At 47.2% G+C, this 19,716-nt stretch overlaps 1 protein-coding gene across 1 annotated transcript in view; it reads left to right on the plus strand.

Moving 5' to 3' along the window:
* VPS41 (VPS41 subunit of HOPS complex) overlaps positions 1-19,716 on the plus strand; it is a 493,288-nt gene that overhangs the window by 242,857 nt on the left and 230,715 nt on the right. The window lies entirely within an intron of this gene.

Here is a 19,716-nt window from a genome sequence, read left to right on the forward strand (position 1 = left end):
CCCTTTTCCAGGGTGACAAAAGCACACAAAAACTATAAAACGTTACATCCTATGTAACTGCAGGTGCGCTGCGCTTTGAGAAGTCCTGCATGCTGCATTTATGGTGCAGTTTTTCAAAGGCACAGCAAAATAGCACATTGCATTGTAAGTCAATGGGAACACATCAAAAATGCAGCAGTGTGAAAGGGCCCTTAAGCTGCTCAAAAGCACATCAGTGTAAAAGGGCCCTAAGATAGACTTCACCATGTCTGGTTTCTTTTGGAAATTCTCTGCCTTTCTGGAGTCCTTTAGTCTCCAGGGCCCAAAAGCTCTCTTGTGCCCCTTCTACAACCTGCATCTACTCAGGAGTATGCGCCCGATCCTCACAACTTCTTTGAGGAAGATATTGCGGTTTAGCTCCACACACTCTTGTTAAGACCATTTTACAACACGTGCCATGTGTTCCCCTACACTATGAACTCCTGGGCTCGAAATCTGGTAATTTCAGTTTTTCAAAGGCCTCCCATTAAAGTGATCTGGGATCCCTCTCATTGGAGGATCTCACCAGCAAGTTGGCCTTTTTACAAATTCTTTTTTATTATGAAACATAAAAAAGAGAACATGAGTACAAGCGATACATCATTATACAGATACAGATGTGTTGTAGCGTACAGAGTCAATACACAAAACAGTATGGGTGAGAAAGGTGGATGCAAAATGTCAACAAACCCGAGTTACTCAAACAGGGTAAATAGACAGCAGGTCCGTTCATAACATATAAGAACATGTAGAGATCTACTAGAGCAAACGGCCAACGTGTAGCGTAATCCCAACAGTTTCGTAAACAGTGGAGAGTAGCTTGCCTCAAAATAATATCAGAAAAGGTGAGCATACAACACATTAGGGAAGAGTACAAAGATACAAGGGGGACAATGATGGGGTGGGGTAGAAAGAAGGGGACACTGGGCAGCAGGGGGAGGAGAAAGAAGAGGGGCCAGGGTGGAGATAGAAGGGGATAATAAACTCTTAAACGTAAGACCTGCCCAGCGGCCATCGCTGAGCCCTCAGAGAGAAATAGACAACAGATCGGAGAGGAGGGGAGAAAAGGGGGGAAAGGAGGATGGTAGAAGGACAATGGTCAGCGGGCCCCGTGCGAGGCAGTGGCCCTGAGGGCCAGAAAGAATGATCAGTAGGAGTCCAGGAGCGCTCTGCCCTCGTCCGACAGGACAAACACGTTCCAATATCCCCACGTAGCTGAGTAGAGTTCCCTCCTGCCCTGCGAGGTCAGCACCAGGTCCTCAAAGTCACAAATCTGCTTGATTTTGGATAGCCAGAGCCGCATGGACGGCGGGGCGGCGGATTTCCAACAGGCCCCAATGCAGGCCTTCGCTGCGTTAAAGAGGTGGCGGAGGATGGACTTCTTATAATGTTCAGGCTTGATGGAGGAGCAATGGAGGAGGAAGAGCGCAGGGTCATCGCTGAGTACAAAGTCGGTCATGCGTTGGGAGATCTCCCTAACCCGCCTCCAAAAGTCGCTCAGGACCGGACAGCTCCAGAAGACATGCAACATCGTCCCACGATCCGCACGGCATCGCCAGCATCTGTCTGATGCTTCCGGGAAGAAATTTGCTATTCGCGACGGGGTATAATACCAGTGCATCAAAATCTTATAGTTCACCTCCTGGAGACGCGTACAGATAGAAGACTTCAGAGAGAAGCGAACAATATTCCGACGTTGAGTCAGTGTAAAAGTCCTCTGCAACTCCTGCTCCCATTTCAGGATGCCGGGAAGAACAAAGTCACCCCGGGGTTCCGAAAGCAGGGAATAGATCAGGGATAAAGCGTGCGGAAGGGGGGTGTCGTGAGTAAAAAGGGCCTCCAAAGCTGTTAAAGGCCTCTCGAAGGCGGACCGTGGGCCCAGGTCCCGGAGGAAGTGTAACAACTGTAGAGCCTGCCACCGGGTCAACTCAAAACGGCCCCCCGGTGCCGTCAGCTGGGTGAGGGAGGGCCAAGAGCCTCCAGAACCGAAGTGCGACACTCGGAAGTTCCTCAGCTCCAGCAAGGCCCGGAATCGACCGTCGTCACATCCCGATGGAAAGGCTCGGTTACCCAAAACCGGGAACCTGGGCGAGGCTATCTTCCGGGAGTCTCCCACCGCGAGAGCCGCGGCACAGACCCTGAGAGTCGGGCCGATCACAGGATGACGGCTGACGGCAAGCGGCACTGACGCTATGTGCCACGGGGCGCCCGGAAGATGTATCGAGCATTGGGATGCCTCAAGAGTCACCCAGAGTTTCAGGTGGGGATGTCTGCACCAGTCGACCAGACGGGTCAGATGAGCTGCCTGATAATATCTTTTGACGTCGGGGGCCGCCACACCTCCATACGACTTCAGCAGTGTAAGGATCGATCCCCGGAGTCGGGGGCGACGTCCAGCCCAAATGAATTCGGTAAAGACTGTGTTCACTTGCTTAAAAAAGGCGGCAGGGATCAAAACCGGGAGGGCCTGAAACAGAAACAAGAACTTCGGCAGTATTGACATCTTTAGAATATTACAGCGGCCAAACCAAGAATGTAAGCCAGCGGACCATTTACTCAGGAGGGCCCGTACCGTAGCCAGAAGAGGCGGAAAGTTCAGCCGGAAAACGTCCGTTGGATTGGGCGGCATTCGGGTCCCTAAATACTTCAGGGCCGACGAAGTCCACTTGAAAGAGAAACTGTGGCTGAGAGAGTCCAGTATCTGAGGTGGTAAAGAGACCCCCATCGCCTCCGACTTGTGGTAATTGATTTTAAAATTGGACACTACCCCGTAGAGATTGAATTCGCGGAGCAAATTCGGCAGGGATATCACAGGGTTGGTTAAGGAAAAGAGGAGGTCGTCTGCATAGGCCGATATTTTATGGGAGACTGCACCCACGGACAGCCCAGCAATATCAGCATTAAGGCGAACCCTGGAAAGAAAGGGTTCCAGGGAAAGGGCAAACAACAGGGGCGAGAGGGGGCACCCCTGCCTAGTGCCATTGAAGATGGAAAAAGGCGTCGAGAAAACCCCATTCGCCTTAACCCTCGCACGTGGGCAAGTGTAAACGCTCATGATCCAAGCCAACATACGACGGCCGACACCAAGGCGCTCCAGCACCCCAGTCATAAAAGGCCAGCTCACCCTGTCAAAGGCTTTCTCGGCGTCCGTGCTCAAAAACACTGTCGGGACGCCGGAGACCTTAGCATGATGGATCAAGTTCAGGGCTCTGATGGTGTTGTCCCTGGCTTCTCTGGTGGATATAAACCCGACCTGGTCCAAATGGACCAGGCCAGGGAGAAGAGGCTGCAGCCTAGATGCCACCATTTTAGTAAACAGCTTGAGGTCGGAATTCAACAGGGATATCGGCCTGTAGCTCCCACACGCCGCAGGGTCCTTACCCTCCTTAGGGATTACAGATATGTGCGCCAGTAGGGAGTCGGCATGGAATGCAGTGGTTTTCCCAATCCCGTTGAACACCTTAAGCATAGGAGTGAGCAAATGTGACTGGAGCAGTTTGTAGTAGAGGACCGTCAGGCCATCCGGTCCCGGGGCTTTGCCCTTTTTCGCTGACTTAAGGGCCGTAGCAAGTTCATCTGCCGAGAACTCCTCCTCCAGAGCCTCACGGTCCGGCGAGGAGAACCTGGGCAGGACCACAGAATCTAGATAAGAGGCGACCTCCGCGTCATGGGATCGTTCCTGGGGTAGGTGATACAGAGATGAGTAAAAATCACCAAATCTCTGTGCAATCTCTCTGGGCATATGCAGCTTACGGCCGTCACCAGAAGTCACGAAGGGGATATAAGAGGCCGCCCGTTGGTCCCTAAGAGCCCGAGCAAGCAAACGGCCACACTTATCTCCTGATTCGTACTGGAACCGCTTGCATCGCTGCAAGGCCGCTTTAGCGCGGTATTGCAACAGATCCGCTACCTGAGAGCGAAGGTTAGCCAGTTCAGCACCCTCCGCAATCCCCCGGTGCCTCTTGTGCCGATCCTCCAGGCGAGAAATATCCGCCATAAGGGTGTTCAGCTGCTTCTCCCTGTCTCTTTTAATTCGAGCGCCATGAGCCATCAGCACCCCCCTGATGACGGCCTTATGGGCCTCCCAGACCACTCCGGGGTCGCTGTCCGGGGTGTCATTCAGCCGGAAGTAGTCCTGAAGCTGTTGGGAAACATCCGCCAGCACCTCAGGGTCCTGCAGAAGGCTCTCGTTTAGCCTCCAGTGCCAGTCCGACTCCCTGCCCGGGCCCCCCAGGCGTATTTCCAGAAGTACCGGAGCGTGGTCCGACCAAGTGATGGAACCAATTTCAATGCTTTCCACCGAGGAGAGCAGGCGGTGCGGGACCAGGAAAAAGTCTATCCGGGAGTATACATTGTGAGGGGTAGAGTAGAAGGAATAATCGCGTTCTCCAGCGTGTAGGATGCGCCAGGCATCCACCAGCTGAAGTTCCCGAAGCAGCTTGACCACCTGCGTACGGGCACCCCGGGGCACTGAGGAAACCCCGGAGGACGTGTCCACCAGGGGGTCCAGGGGGATGTTCCAATCCCCGCCGACAATCAGGGTCCCTTCGGAAAAATCCATCAGGGCCAGCAAGGTCTTACGCAGGAACGAGTCCTGGTGTAAATTTGGAGCATAGACATTCGCAAGTGTCACCATCCGGCCGCCAACGCGGCCCTTGAGGAAAAGAAAGCGTCCATGCGGGTCCGTCCGTATATCAAGCAGAGACCATGGGATATTGCTCGAAAGCAGGATGGATACTCCTCTGGATTTAGATACATTATTGGTAGCGTGATAGGCAGTAGGAAAGAATCTGTTCTGGAGGAAGGGAAGGCCTCCAGCTCTAAAATGGGTTTCCTGTATGAACGCGATGTCAGAGCGAGAGCGTCGGAGGTCTCCCATAAGCATTCGCCGCTTTTCGGGCACATTTAAGCCCCTGGCATTCCACGTAGACACTCGCACGGGGTCCATAATGGTCAGGGAGGGAGGTTAGCAGGGGGAGAGAAGGGGGGGGAAGGGGCGGGGGAAAAGGGGGAGAGAGGGAGGAAAGAAAAGGGGGGGGGTTAAGTAAGTAGAGGTACCGCGCTGCGGAAATCTGTGGGAGTGAAAAGGTAGGGGTGAACAAGAGAGGAAATAGGAGGGGGAGATCAAGAGGAAGGTAAGGAGAGAAAACAACAAAAATGAAATACACCCTAATAAGGGGAGGAACCCTCTAGGGTGTGGGCCTAAGTGGGGGGTAGAACTGAACACAGCAAACGAGTCGAGCTCCGGGGGCCAGAGCTCCCTCTATGAAAACAAAGGTCAATGAAATAACATACCAAAACTTGATGTAATATAACAGAACATGAATTGCAGGAAAACGATAAAATCAGTACGGCTCTGTATAGTGGGGTCCGGGTCCACAGCAGACCACGAAGCAGGCCCGAGGAAACCACTCAGGGCGCGCTCCATGGGGGACCCAGGAGCCACCATTCCAGACGTCGCCATGGTAACAACAAAGTACCACACCACACCCCAATGAGACTTAGTTTGGCCAGCCACAAAGGGGGGGCAGTCGAGGATGTACCCAGAGAGGAAAACTCCCAGGCACTACAGTGCCCCTCCAGAGGCCATCTCCGCATGCCCCATAGCCAACAACCCAAGGCCGCCCCCCTGCCCAGCCAGGGCTCAATCCCCTTGCGTCACAAACCCCCCAACCCCCCATATGCAATTGCAGGAGCCCAGCACACACCCAGTTCTTAGAGCTCAGGTCCATGCATGGAGCCGCCGGGGAGGAAGAAGGGGACGGACAACCCCACTCCCCCCCAGGGGCACAAGCTGGAAGTCCCAACCTCCAACCAAGCATCCCCCCAGGACGTCCCCCAACCCCCCCCCCCCAGACAACCCCCACAAGAGAGCATCAAAACTGAAACATGGATACCAGTACAAGGCACTGCCAGTAGGGACAGCTATGGAAGGGATCTGATAGCAGGTGGCACACCGCATTCCGTCATGGACCCGAGTGGGGGATAGTCTAGAGTTCTCCAGCATGGTGCAGGGCAAAACAGGTTCCAAATATCCAGCAGTGTCCAGCCAACACGGATAGTACATGTCTCATCCTAGGAGTCACAGGGAGGCATCCCGGAGGAGGGGGGGGGCAGGGGGGGAGGCCGGGGCAAAGGCAACTCCGGAGCCAGAGGCGTCATTCATGGGGTGAAGCGCACCGTGTCCGCAAGGCACCAGCAAATAGAGTGAGATCAGGGGGGGGGGGCGGTAAACCGGTGGCCACAAGTCGGGGGGGCAGAAACAAAACCAACGTCTCGGTGACCCTGTGGCTGAAACCTGGCAAACAGCTAGGGTGGGGTGGCAACAGTCAGAGGGTGAAAGCAGGGACGAGTAGACATCTCAGACCTCTCTTACCTCCTGTGGTGTCGCAGGCACCAGCCTCCTCCTGCCTCTAGGGGTACGCGGCGGCATCCCACTGCCACGGCTGGAGGAGCCCGGGGGCCGGCGAGGCGGGTTCGGCAATTGCTGGAGCCAGTTAGGGACGCTGAAGGGGTCCACTTCCAGGAAGGAGAAAAGTGCCGGTAGGTCCTCTGGGTGCGACACAGTAAAGGAAGACGAGCCTTTACGGACCGTGAGGGAAATGGGGAACCCCCAGCGATAGGTGCAGCCCTTGTGGCGGATCTTGTCCAGGAGGGGACGCAGCAGCACGCGGCGCTGCAGCGTGGCCCGCGAGAGATCCGGAAGGATTCTAAGGGTGGCGCCATCAAAGTCTATGTCTCCAATGTCCCAGGCTCGTCTAAGGATGGATTCCTTGTGAGAGTAATGGTGGAGTCTGCATATCACATCCCGGGGTCTGGCAACGTCCGGAGAGCGCGGGCCCAGGGCACGATGAACTCTGTCGAATTCTAGTTCGGCTTGGGGGATATCAGGCACCAGATTGTGGCAAATGGACAGCAGGGTAGGCCGGAGCGAGTCCATGTCGGTGGCCTCAGGTAGGCCTCGCAGCCGGAGGTTGTTTCGCCTACTACGGTCCTCCATCTCTTCCATCTTCAGCTGCAGAGCAGTAACATACTGTGAGTGCAGCGAGTGGCCCTGCTCCAGCAGCGACACCCGGGCCTCCAGCGCCGAGAACGAGGATTCGCCCTCCGAGACCCGGTCAGTCAGCTGCTGAAGGTCTGCTCGAACCGCCTGGTAGTCCCTCCTATGGGCTTCCTCCACACGCTGAACCATGGCCTCCATATCCGTTTTGGTCGGCAGGGCCCGGATTAAAGCCCGTAGGTCCGCATCCATATCGTGCTCGGGCGTCGCCGGCGGGCGTCCCATCGGAGAGCCATGAGGGAGAGGAGTGCCCGGTAGCATCCACGGTTCCGATTGAACCGACGTGGTAGGCGACGGCGGCGCCAGTGCCATGCTGGAGGAGGGGGAGGAAGCCGCGATGGAGCCGGCCGCGTGAGCGCGGGCTGAAGCCGATCGTGTCTTAGGGAAGAACCGATGCAAATCGGACTTCGGGGATGATCGCAGGGGCTTCCGGGATCGTCTGCGGCGGCCAGAGTTCATGCCCGACGTGGATGAAGGTATAGAGCTGTAAACGAGGGAGATGGCCGGAGCTCACTCAGAACACGACTTCACACCGCCATGTCCAGGACACGCCCCCAAGTTGGCCTTTTTAGTGGCCATTACATCTGTCGGGCATGTTTCAGAATAAGGAACTGTGAAGGATGCCCTTCTATGTCTGTTCGCATGTTTCCTCTCCCTGCTTAAAAGACCATATGGAGTATTCGTTCATATGTCTGTGACAAATTCCACTCTTTTGAATTTGCCACGAATACCTGGAGAGGACTACTTGTCAGCCTCTTACCATGTGATTATGGTCCCATGTCGGAACACTTGTTTTCCCCTGCTGTTGAATCTGTACGTATGTGATCTGCCATTCAGTAATAATGTGCGCTCAGATCTAAGCTCTCCAGGGATATGTTGAATTTACCTGTGTTATGCAATAAGCTGCATAGTTATATAGTTTCATGTATTTTGCTGTCCTTGGGAGATGAGTGGATCACTTCTCAATTGTCTCCAGGACAAAAGACTGTGTAGAACCAGTTTTGGGCAGACAAGTCAGGCCAAAGAGACTTTTACAGCCAGGCCAAAGAGACTTGTACTAACTTTGGAACCCCTGGCCTGATTCATGCCATTTTTTAATATGTTGTTCCCCTGAATGTATTGATTGTGAATATGTATTTGTATACATTTTTCCTACCTGTGATAATTGTGTTAACCATTGTTTACCATAATTACCTCACAGACAGAGGGGGGGGGGGATTTATGGGGATTGTAACCTTTGTGTTATTGGTTAATGTGTATTTGTTGTGGGTGTCTCCCTTGCATGGGGGCAGGGGATAAAAGAAATTGTGGTTTTTAAATGCCTGTGGTGGCTTTCAGTAAAGCGTTCCAGCTTTCAGCTTTGGCTCATGTGTGGAATTATTCAGCGATACCAGCGATTTCTTATTTGGTGAATTGGGGATTCTTCAACTATTGGGGATTAAGGAATTACAAGGCGGTGAGATACAGTGATACTGTCACAGGGACTCTCTAATAAAATAACATTTTCTTATTTTTCATAAAAAGGAAGTGATCCTGAGGCCCACTCTTTTCTTCCTTCCCAAGGTGGCCTCTGATTAAATTTTTCTCCTCAGAGTCCCAAGAAAGGTAATCCGATTCCTTTTAAACTATAGTTAGGTGACTCAGGCAGCTTATTTCTAGGCCTTATCCGCTCAAAAGCAAAGGGTTCCTCCATTTCTCTTTCAGCGCACATTCCACCAGATTGCTTTGTGTTTCTTAGGCATTTCAGCATTAAGCATTTGTTTCACATGTTTGTGAAGCCACTCCCTGCTCTTCATTGCATACCTTCTCAAAGCTTTACTTGGTGTACCTCTAGAATTCTACAGATGCGAGCGTCAGCTGTTATCTGAGTGTTTTGAGTCCGCTGACCCTTGTTTTCCTGTAGTCCTATTTTCTCTAGTGTGCTATATTGTTGCCCACCCCTCAATTTATTGCTTGTGGATGCCCCGTGACCTATGACTACAGATCCTGTGCCCTCTCCTGTACTGTACAAGAAGGTTAATGGGAATTTTGACCTACTTCTTAATTCCATATCTTGGAGTACAATACAAGGATGCAGTTCTGTTTCTCCTTATTGTTTGCTACAACACCAGAGTGGGTGTGGTTATATAAGGGTGCCCTAGGGGAGCGTTCCCAGTAAAGCCTTTACAGTGTTCAGTCCCCTGACTGAGGGTAGCAGCATATACAGTGGGTACCGAAAGTATTCAGACCCCCTTACATTTTTCACTCTTTGTTATATTGCAGCCACTTGCTAAGATCATTTAAGTTCATTCTTCTTCCTCATGAATGTACACATAGCACCCCATACTGACAGAAAAACACAGAATTGTTGACATTGTTGCAGATTTATTAAAAAAGAAAAACTGAAATATCACATGGTCCTAAGTATTCAGACCCTTTGCTCAGTATTTAGTAGAAGCCCCCTTTTGATCTAATACAGCCAGGAGTCTTTTTGGGAAAGATGCAACAAGTCTTTCACACCTGGATTTCGGGATCCTCTGCCATTCCTCCTTGCAGATCCTCTCCAGTTCTGTCAGGTTGGATGGTAAACGTTGGTGGACAGCCATTTTTAGGTCTCTCCAGAGATGCTCAATTGGGTTTAAGTCAGGGCTCTGGCTGGGCCATTCAAGAACAGTCACGGAGTTGTTGTGAAGCCACTCCTTCGTTATTTTAGCTGTGTGCTTAGGGTCATTGTCTTGTTGGAAGGTAAACCTTCGGCCCAGTCTGAGGTCCAGAGCACTCTGGAGAAGGTTTTTGTCCAGGATATCCCTGTACTTGGCCGCATTCATCTTTCCCTCGATTGCAACCAGTCGTCCTGTCCCTGCAGCTGAAAAACACCCCCACAGCATGATGCTGCCACCACCATGCTTCACTGTTGGGACTGTATTGGACAGGTGATGAGCAGTGCCTGGTTTTCTCCACACATATCGCTTAGAATTAAGGCCAAAAAGTTCTATTTTGGTCTCATCAGACCAGAGAATCTTATTTCTCACCATCTTGGAGTCCTTCAGGTGTTTTTTAGCAAACTCCATGCAGGCTTTCATGTGTCTTACACTGAGGAGAGGCTTCCGTCGGGCCACTCTGCCATAATGCCCTGACTGGTGGAGGGCTGCAGTGATGGTTGACTTTCTACAACTTTCTCCCATCTCCTGACTGCATCTCTGGAGCTCAGCCACAGTGATCTTTGGGTTCTTCTTTACCTCTCTCATCAAGGCTCTTCTCCCCCGATAGCTCAGTTTGGCCGGATGGCCAGCTCTAGGAAGGGTTCTGGTCGTCCCAAACGTCTTCCATTTGAGGATTATGGAGGCCACTGTGCTCTTAGGAACCTTAAGTGCAGCAGAAATCTTTTTGTAACCTTGGCCAGATCTGTGCCTTGCCACAATTCTGTCTCTGAGCTCTTCAGGCAGTTCCTTTGACCTCATGATTCTCATTTTCTCTGACATGCATTGTGATCTGGAAGGTCTTGTATAGACAGGTGTGTGGCTTTCCTAATCAAGTCCAATCAGTATAATCAAACACAGCGGGACTCAAATGAAGGTGTAGAACCATCTCAAGGATGATCAGAAGAAATGGAAAGCACCTGAGTTAAATATATGAGTGTCACAGCAAAGGGTCTGAATACTTAGGACCATGTGATATTTCAGTTTTTCTTTTTTAATAAATCTGCAACAATGTCAACAATTCTGTGTTTTTCTGTCAGTATGGGGTGCTATGTGTACATTCATGAGGAAGAAGAATGAACTTAAATGATTTTAGCAAATGGCTGCAATATAACAAAGAGTGAAAAATTTAAGGGGGTCTGAATACTTTCCGTACCCACTGTAACCTATGGTCTATGAATACAGATTCTGTGTCCTGTACTGTACTCCAAGAAATGGGATATACAGGTGAGTCAAAATTCCTATTTGTTTAATTTACAACTCAACATTTTGGGGTTTTCCTTACTTTCAGTCCCTGGTGACCCTGAACACCCGGTCACATTGAGAGGGCAAATCTCCTTAGTGGGGACATAAATAGCACAAATCTCCTTAGTGGTGACAAAAATAGCCCAAAAAAAACCCTGATGTGTTTAAATCTACACAGCAAGACCAGAAACTATGGAAGCTGTAACGCAAAATGTGAAATCACAAATATTTTATAAACCTAATAAAAAAATCATAAACAATTTTACAGAGGGTTATTTGAAGCAAATTAGCAAGGGGTTAATAAGGTGTAAAAAAAATTGCAGAAACACTCTAATTGGTTGGTCACAGCTAGATTCAATGAGGTTGATTTGCTAAAGGCAAATAGACTGTTCACTTTGCAAGGGTTTTATTTCCCAGGAGCTCAGTGTTGAAGTTTCACTTTGCAAAGGATACCCAATCACATAGAAGAAAAAAAAAAAAAAACAGCATTTTTGCTCACACATGATTGGATGATGACCATTAGCAGAGCTCCACCTCATTTACTTATTTTCTCAGGAAAATTCTCTTGGAAAGATAGTGTTCCTTGCATATTTAATCTATTTGCATTTTTTTAAATCACCCCAAATTTACCAGATTTTTTTCTGTTTTTAACATGTACATTCTGATCAGTACTGAAATAGCTACTAATTTCAGCTTTAACGCACAAACCATGATCTCAGCTGGCAAATTTTACCAGGATCTCCAGCACTAGGATACAACTCTCCTTGTAGCCACATGTGTGGATGTGTGCTTAGCAGGAAAAGCACATTTCAGGACTGTCCTAGGTCCTGGGCTAATTAAGATTTCAGTGACTTATTGAAGGCTTTTGCCATACAGTGCAAGCTATTTCAGTCCATTCCATTTAGGAAAAGGCTAAAGAGAAGGTGTTATTGCAGTATCCTTCACTGTGGTTAATAAGGGAGAATTTAGCTTTGTGTGGCAAAACATTAGCCCCTCTGCCTAAGTAATGCCTTTGCTTTATTAAAAAGGTCTAATTTTATAAAGCAGAAATATCCCCAATTTATATCAATTAGGAGACTGTGGTTTAGGTTTAGGGCTCCTTTAAGTTTATGTTCTACTGCTAGGTTATTTTACTCTCTGTCAGTACACAAATGTGTACTTATGCTTTCTGCCTTACCAATGAGTTGACCTACCAACCCGATAGGAAGTGAAATATTGGGAGAACCTTCCCTAAATCTATGACTCTGTTATTATCAGACCTTGTGAGCTCCACTCAGAAATTTTCCCGATTATATCCAAATATATTTTTCCTCAAATCTGCCCCAGGAAAAAGTAATTACTAGAATGTCAATATTGTTATTTGTATTAGGTTGATTAACAGCTGCAGAAAAAAAAAGGAAAAGTAAGAATAAGAGGTTATAGCTAGTTTGAGCCATTATCCGATTTTCCCCTTGCGTTGCATTGCAGAGCTCTGTGCTTCTACACAATAGTAGACTTGTGCCTTGCCTGTTATAAATCTGCAAAATTGGATTTCTTTGAACTTGAGGTTCTCTGTCTTACATTAAGACACAGGCAAACACTTATGTGTGTTTCCCTTGAATTATTAAGACTTTTGATGAGCAATTGTAGTTTATCAGCCTATTAAAGTATCTTGCGACAGCCACATTAAATAGATGTAAAATCAATATATGTACAGTCCAATGCCAAAAAAATGGTGTCTACCTTTACATCTAGAGTGCATTTATCTTGGATGCTATATAACTAACAATTATCAGTGCTTCGAGGGAATGTGGGGCTCTGACATGTCAGGTATCTAATGATTGATTTTCCACTTATAAGAAGGTGCCATTATTTTGCAGTGCGTGTATGAAAGGTGTACAAAGAAATAGAAAGTTCAAGTAGGATGTTAGGGGCAAATTGCTAAAGGTAACTTAGAATTGTTTATTTCTTTAGTATACATTTTAATCGACCAATTTTTAAAATGTAATTTATAGATGTATTTCGTTTTTGCTTTATGGTAGCTTTTAAAGGATTTAAGGAATTAGGCATTAACACCCATCATTCCATATTTCAAACTCCTGCAATGTGCAGTTTTTAAGTTCCCATGACATTTTTTTCTTTGATAAGAGTATTGAAAGCTATATTTTTCTGTGTGAAGATTTCTGAGGTAGACATGAAGTCTAAGGAGCAATTAATTTTACCCTTGCCTACCAAACACAATTGAACGTTGACTGCCAGGATATTCCCAAGTTGTTAGCACTCTGATTTGAAACACAGATGACAATGTAGATAGGGGAGAGGGAGCTAACCAAGCTTTGTACCAAATACAGAGGCACATTATAGTTAAAAGCAACTGGCATAGTGTCGTGGTCAGAATGCAAGCAAGGTTTACAGGTTGTAGAGTAATCAAGGTCATTGGTTGGGTTGAACACCAAAGGACACGATACAGGTCAGAAGCCGAATAGGGTACGCATATGCCAAAGATCCGCTAGCATCAGAATTTGAATTTTTTTTTAAAAAGCCAAAGCACTTTACCTTTTATGTAATTGTCTGGGTGTGTATATTGCTTCGTCCAGTGTGCATCATATTTTTGAATCGGTGTTTGCACACTAACCTGTAATCTACAGACATTCTAGTAGGTTCTGGGCTCCCTGACACAAAGTGTAATGTTTATCTGCATTATTTGCTAGCCAGACATAACTTGGTTTACTAGTGTACCACTTAATTTTAGGAGCAAGAGAATTTTATTTTCTGGTTTACAAATATAGCAATTACTCTGTGCAGGCCAGTCAAGTTCCTCCACCCCAAACTCGCTCCTCAATGTCTTTTCTCTTACGTCCTCCGACAGTCGCCGCCTCTTCATATTCGTCACATATGGGGTATTAGACTTTGCTCCGAAGGAGTAGCTAGGCAACAGAATATGTTAACAATAAAGCTTTAACATATCCCACCCTCAAGGGGTGGTCCCCTCAGTCAATACCCTCCTACTTCCTGCAACCATATCTCAGTTTTAATGTCTAGCTTGTCAGGAGTGGCTGGCTCTCTCTGTGCTGGGACTTTTTGTCCCAGACTCTTTCTTCTTTTTAATATTTTGTTTGAGTTTTCTCTCTACCTTTACTTAGCTGTTATTTTTGTCAGCATTAGTTAGTTCTTCGGACGAAGAGGATCATGCGGACTGGGTCTCGGGCTGATCCCCCTGGTCGCAGGTCGTGGGTCAGTGGCTTCCCAGTCTGCCATCGAGCGTTCAGCCAGGTAACGCTCCTGGCACAGTGAACGACCCATCCCTGTTCGGTGCAGGGATGATTGGTGAGGTGGCTACCTCACCGGACGCTGTGCGGTTTCTGAACCGCCATTGTGTGCGTCTTGAATTGCGACTCTCCCTGCCTCATGTGCAGCGGCTTGTTCGCCTGTGCGGGTTCCCCACGCCGTGTGAGGCTTCCTTTGGCCGCAAGGTTCTTAGTGCGGCTGTTCCATAGGGTCCCTTGTTGGGACTCCTGGCTGTGGGGATAGTTTTTTGTATCCCCTGGTTTTTTTGTCTTTTCCTGGGTTGTTGCTCCTGTTGAGCACTTATTTTTGCTGTTGCCCAGCTGGTTTCCTTCCTTTGGTAAGGTTCCTTTCTTTGATGTGGAGACTGCGTTGCCTTTCGGCGCGGATGCGTTTCCCACCCCTCATGTTTGCACTGCTTTGGGACGTCCCCATATGTGACGAATATGAAGAGGCGGCGACTGTCGGAGGACGTAAGAGAAAACGGAATTTTTGTAAAATCTTACCTGTAAAATTCCTTTCTCTGAGTCCTCCGACAGTCGCCGCCCCCGCCCCTCTTTTGGGGTTTGAATGTATACTCTACTGCTATTCCACTAAAACTGAGATATGGTTGCAGGAAGTAGGAGGGTATTGACTGAGGGGACCACCCCTTGAGGGTGGGATATGTTAAAGCTTTATTGTTAACATATTCTGTTGCCTAGCTACTCCTTCGGAGCAAAGTCTAATACCCCATATGTGACGAATATGAAGAGGCGGCGACTGTCGGAGGACTCAGAGAAAGGAATTTTACAGGTAAGATTTTACAAAAATTCCGTTTTATGGACTTTGTTGTGTGCACTGGTCCAAATCATTTTGGTGTATAAGGGAGTTGGGCTTGGTCCTTTTAGTTCCAGTGAAAGGAATTCTTAAGGCATCAGCATACCAATACATTTTAGACCATTTCATGCTCTTAACTTTGTGGGAACAGTTTGGGGTTAACCCCTCCTGTTCCAACATAACTACGCCCAGTGCACAAAGCAAGGTCCATAAAAACTTTAATAATTAAGTTTGGGGTGGAGGAACTTGACTGGCCTGCACAGAGTTCTGAACTCAACCCGATAAAACACCACTTTTGGGATGAATTAGAGCGGAGACTGCAAGCCAGGGCTTCTCATCCTCATCCACATCAGTGCCTGACCTGACAAATAAGCTTCTGAAAGAAAGGTCTAACATTCCCATAGAAACACTCCTAAACCTTGTGGACAGCTTTCCCAGAAGAGTTGAAGCTGTTATAGCTGCAAAGGATGGGCCAACTCAATTTTGAACCCTAAAGACTGATATTTTGGAAAAAAAAAAAAAAAGACTGTGATGCCATTAAAGACAAAGGAGGTGGCGACACTTCCAGAATTAACATGTTTCACACTCATGTGCTTAATTATTGCTGAACAAATTAATTTGCTGATGTTCCTAGATCTGTTTGTGCATGACTCGTCCTTGTTTTCAATTATTTTTCAATAAACATGGACTCTTAACATGAACATCAGAATTGGCAGGTCCACCACTGGCGCCCTGTGCTTTTCACAGATGAGAGCACATGTGACAGACGTGAAAGGGTCTGGAGAAGCTGTGGAGAACGTTATGCTGCCTGTAACATTGTTCGGCATGACCAGTTTAGTGGTGGGTCAGTGATAGTCTGGAGAGCATATCCATGGAGGAACCCACAGACCTCTACTGGCTAAATGCCATTAGGTATTGGAATGAAATCCTTGGACCCATTGTCAGTCCCTACACTGGTGCAGTGGATCCTGGGTTCCCCCTAGTGCACGACAATGCCCGGCCTCATGTAGGGAGAGTATGCAGCCAGTTCCTGGAGGATGAAGGAATTGATACCATTTAATGGCCCCCATGCTCGTCTGACCTAAATCCAATAGAAAACCTCTGGGACATTGTTTTGGTCCATCTGATGCGACCAGGTTGCACCTCAGTCTGTTCAGGAGCTCAGTGATGCCCTGGTCCAGATCTGGATGGAAAAACCCCAGGACACCATTCATCATCTCAAAAGGAGCAAGCCCCGACATTGTCAGGCATGCATACAAGCACATGGGTACCAATTTAAGTTGCTGCAATGACATTTCAGAAAAGTGGACTAGCCTGCTGCATAATTTTTTCACTTTGATTTTTGGGGTGTTTTTGAATTCAGCCCTCTGTAGGGTGATATATTAATTCATTCATTTCCATAAAACGATGTGACATCCTTTCCTTCCTAACACATTACCCAGTCCATATCAGTATAGATATTCAACAAATATTTTTCCCCATTGAGATCTGATGTGTTTTCAAAGTGTTCCTTCAATTTTTATGAGCAGTATATATATATGTGTGTGTGTGTATTTGTGTGTGTATTTGTGTGTGTGTGTGTGTGTATATATGTGTGTATATATATATATATAGAGAGAGAGAGAGAGAGAGAGAGAGATACATAGCCCGGTTCCAGCAATCCTCCGTTGCACGTTTTGTAGCTTGCAGTGCAGTTCTTTGGGAAAATATGAATGCTGATAATTCGTCCTGGAAGTTGATGGCATTGCATTACACATCGCTTCTCAATGCAGTCCACATTTCACAGCAGCGCAAACATAGCACATATGTCCTTGTTTGTTTTCTTTCAAAAACAAAAATCCCATTCTTGTTGAACTTTTTTTCCCATTAAATCTGTTACGGAAAGTGACATTACTCAGACAGTTGCCATAATCAGCCACGAAAAAAGCAGATATTAATGTCAGGTTATTGCTACTAAAATGAATGAAGGTGTTAGTTTTCAATTCATTTTGGTGGCAGATACCTTGAACGCTTATATATTAAAAAAGGAAGGAAAAAAGAAACATATTTATTGTTTCCCTGGATATCAGTGCCTTAAATGCACATATGTCTTTGTCTGAACACTAAATGTTTTCTTTTGTAATTAGACTGGTAAAGCTAAAACAAAAGCACTACCGGATTTCAATTCTGCAAGTCTGTTTTGAGATTTATGGTGTGTTTTGTGGTTGTCAGAGAGATGATCTGTTTTTCTATGCCTGGATATATTGTAGTTCAGAAATGCACACTTGTTTAGGTGTCTAAAGGAGGTCGGGTTATAGTTGCAGAGACCTACTAAGCCAGGTTATGGTCAGTGGTGGTCAGATTATGATTATAATCAATAAGGCTGAAAGTAGGAGCACCACTCAGGACACTGGTTATCGCATTTGTGTTTGGAATATCTAGTCATAGACCCATGGTGTACAAGGTTAATTATCTGGCTGTGATATATATAAAACAATTAGAGTTCTAGTTATTTTCAGAGGTCATTTGACTGCCCAGGCTCTCTGCCCAATTATCTTTCCAAATGAGGGTGGGAAGGGTTTAGTGAAAGCACAGTGGTGTGACGTGTAAGGGAGAGTGAAATGCATTACTAGAGAGCAATTGTCGTTTCTTCCTGTATAGTCTTGGGCCCACCTGTCTCACTGCTTCGGTTCCCCTTGCTCAATAGTAAAGTGCAGCTGCTGTTTGGTGGCAAGGCTGCTACTTGGAGCCACTTTTGATCAGCCTAAACATGGCTGGATGGGTGGGCATGTCAACCAAGCTGAATAAAGATCTACAGGCACACCGTGCATTGCCAGTTTCCTGTAGCTCCAATTAGCTGAAAGACACAAACTGACCATGTCAGCAGGGATCTGCTTAAGTGCTTAGTATGGTCAAATTAATTAAAAAAAATGTTTTTTTCATTTTGGATGGAGTATGGGAGGGTTTTTGCCATCTGTGTTTCATTGTGTAGATCCCCCCGCACTTCCTGCCCTATAACCAAAACTGGAAGTGAGAGGAACTCACTGATTGTCCCTAGTGTCTCCATTGGGAGATTTCCCCTCTATTACTGCTGGTGCCTATCCAAAATTTAGAATTTTCTTTTACTTTCACTTTTTGTGATCATGGTAAATATGACGAATCAAGAGGGTGAATCTCCATAATGGGGAAAAGGACCGCAATAAAAGAAACCTGGCAGGTGTTCTAATCCTTCTCCACTCTATTGAAATGGGGAAGAAAAAAACTTTGCTTTTAGTTATGCTTTGGGGGGAAGAGGACTGTCAGGATCACTGCTGCTAATCATGAATCTTACATTAAAAAGGAACATGTACATAACTTAGTATGAATGCTGAAATACATGAATAGGATTTTAATATTAAGGTTTACACATACTACTTCACCTAGAATATTATGAAGGAACAGAAGCAGACAGATGAAGTCAACTTTCTCCTTTTGTCAGAAGCACATGGTGCAAAATGCTTCTCCCTTGCCTAGCCTTTTGTACAGGGAATTACAGGAGCGTGGTATATAAAGTACAAATACTAGCTCCATTTATCAATACATTTGATTATTTTTTTATAAATTCATACTACGATGTTACAGGATTATGCACAAGTGAGTATAAGCCATTTTGGATATTTAAAGGATAGTTTTAGGAAAGTACAGTTATCTATTAATCTTTAGGAGCTTTACCTCCATCAAGTAATGTGCCTCTTGCAGATAACACCATTTTACAATCTTAATTTCTCTAGCGCTCATCGACAGACGTAGTCCTCGGTGATACACCACCTTCGGGTTATGTTACCTCCGCAGGAGCAGGACTAGACAGGAAATTAAAAAGCTCTGGCCACACCCTAGGGGCAGTCCCAGAGGGTATATCCTCTCTCTCTCTGCCTCAGCAAATCAGTTATTTTCTGTCTAGTTAGGAGTAAGGACCTAGATACCTTGCTGGGATCTTAGGTCCTGGCAAGAATTTTTTTCTAAAAGGATTTTTAGACAGCTTTTTTTCTCCAGTGTTCCTGTGAGATCTTCAAGCAAGAAAGCTGAACTGGGCGACGGGCTGGATGTTGAGATCCGGTGGTCACCCCAGTTCAGCCTACGAGCGCGTGCAGGCCATAGCTCCGCGCTGGGTCGGCCGCGACAAAGTCCCATTAAAAGGACTGAACCCGCGAGTTAAACGTCTCGCTGAAACGCCAAAGACCATGAGTCACGGCGTCCGTATCGGTCGACAGCCCTCCCGCCCCGGTGGAGAGGGGTACTGTCAGGAGTTGGTGCCCGCCTGGTTCCGGTATGGTGAGTAGTATGTTCCCCCTTTTTCCCTGACGGGTTTTGTGGTGAACGCGGGCCCCTCTCTGTATGGTAAGAAAGAGTTCTTTCTATCCTATAACATGTCACAAATCCTCCTACTTTGAGTGTGATTTTATGTGTACAAAAAGCCAGGAGGCTTGGTTTGGGAGCTAACAATCTATTGTATACATGTTTTAAAGATGTAATCTGTGGCATTCTGGGAATCTTATGGGTTAAGTATAAGCTACCTACCAGTCAGAAGCCACGGACATGTAGACTGCCTTCCAAATCAGATCTCCAGCTATTAGCAGGCCTCCCGAACGGCCATGCGGTCCGCCAGGGCCGGTACCG

This window comes from Pelophylax lessonae (assembly GCF_965119305.1).
Source record: "Pelophylax lessonae genome assembly, chromosome: 5".
Lineage (NCBI taxonomy): Eukaryota > Metazoa > Chordata > Amphibia > Anura > Ranidae > Pelophylax > Pelophylax lessonae.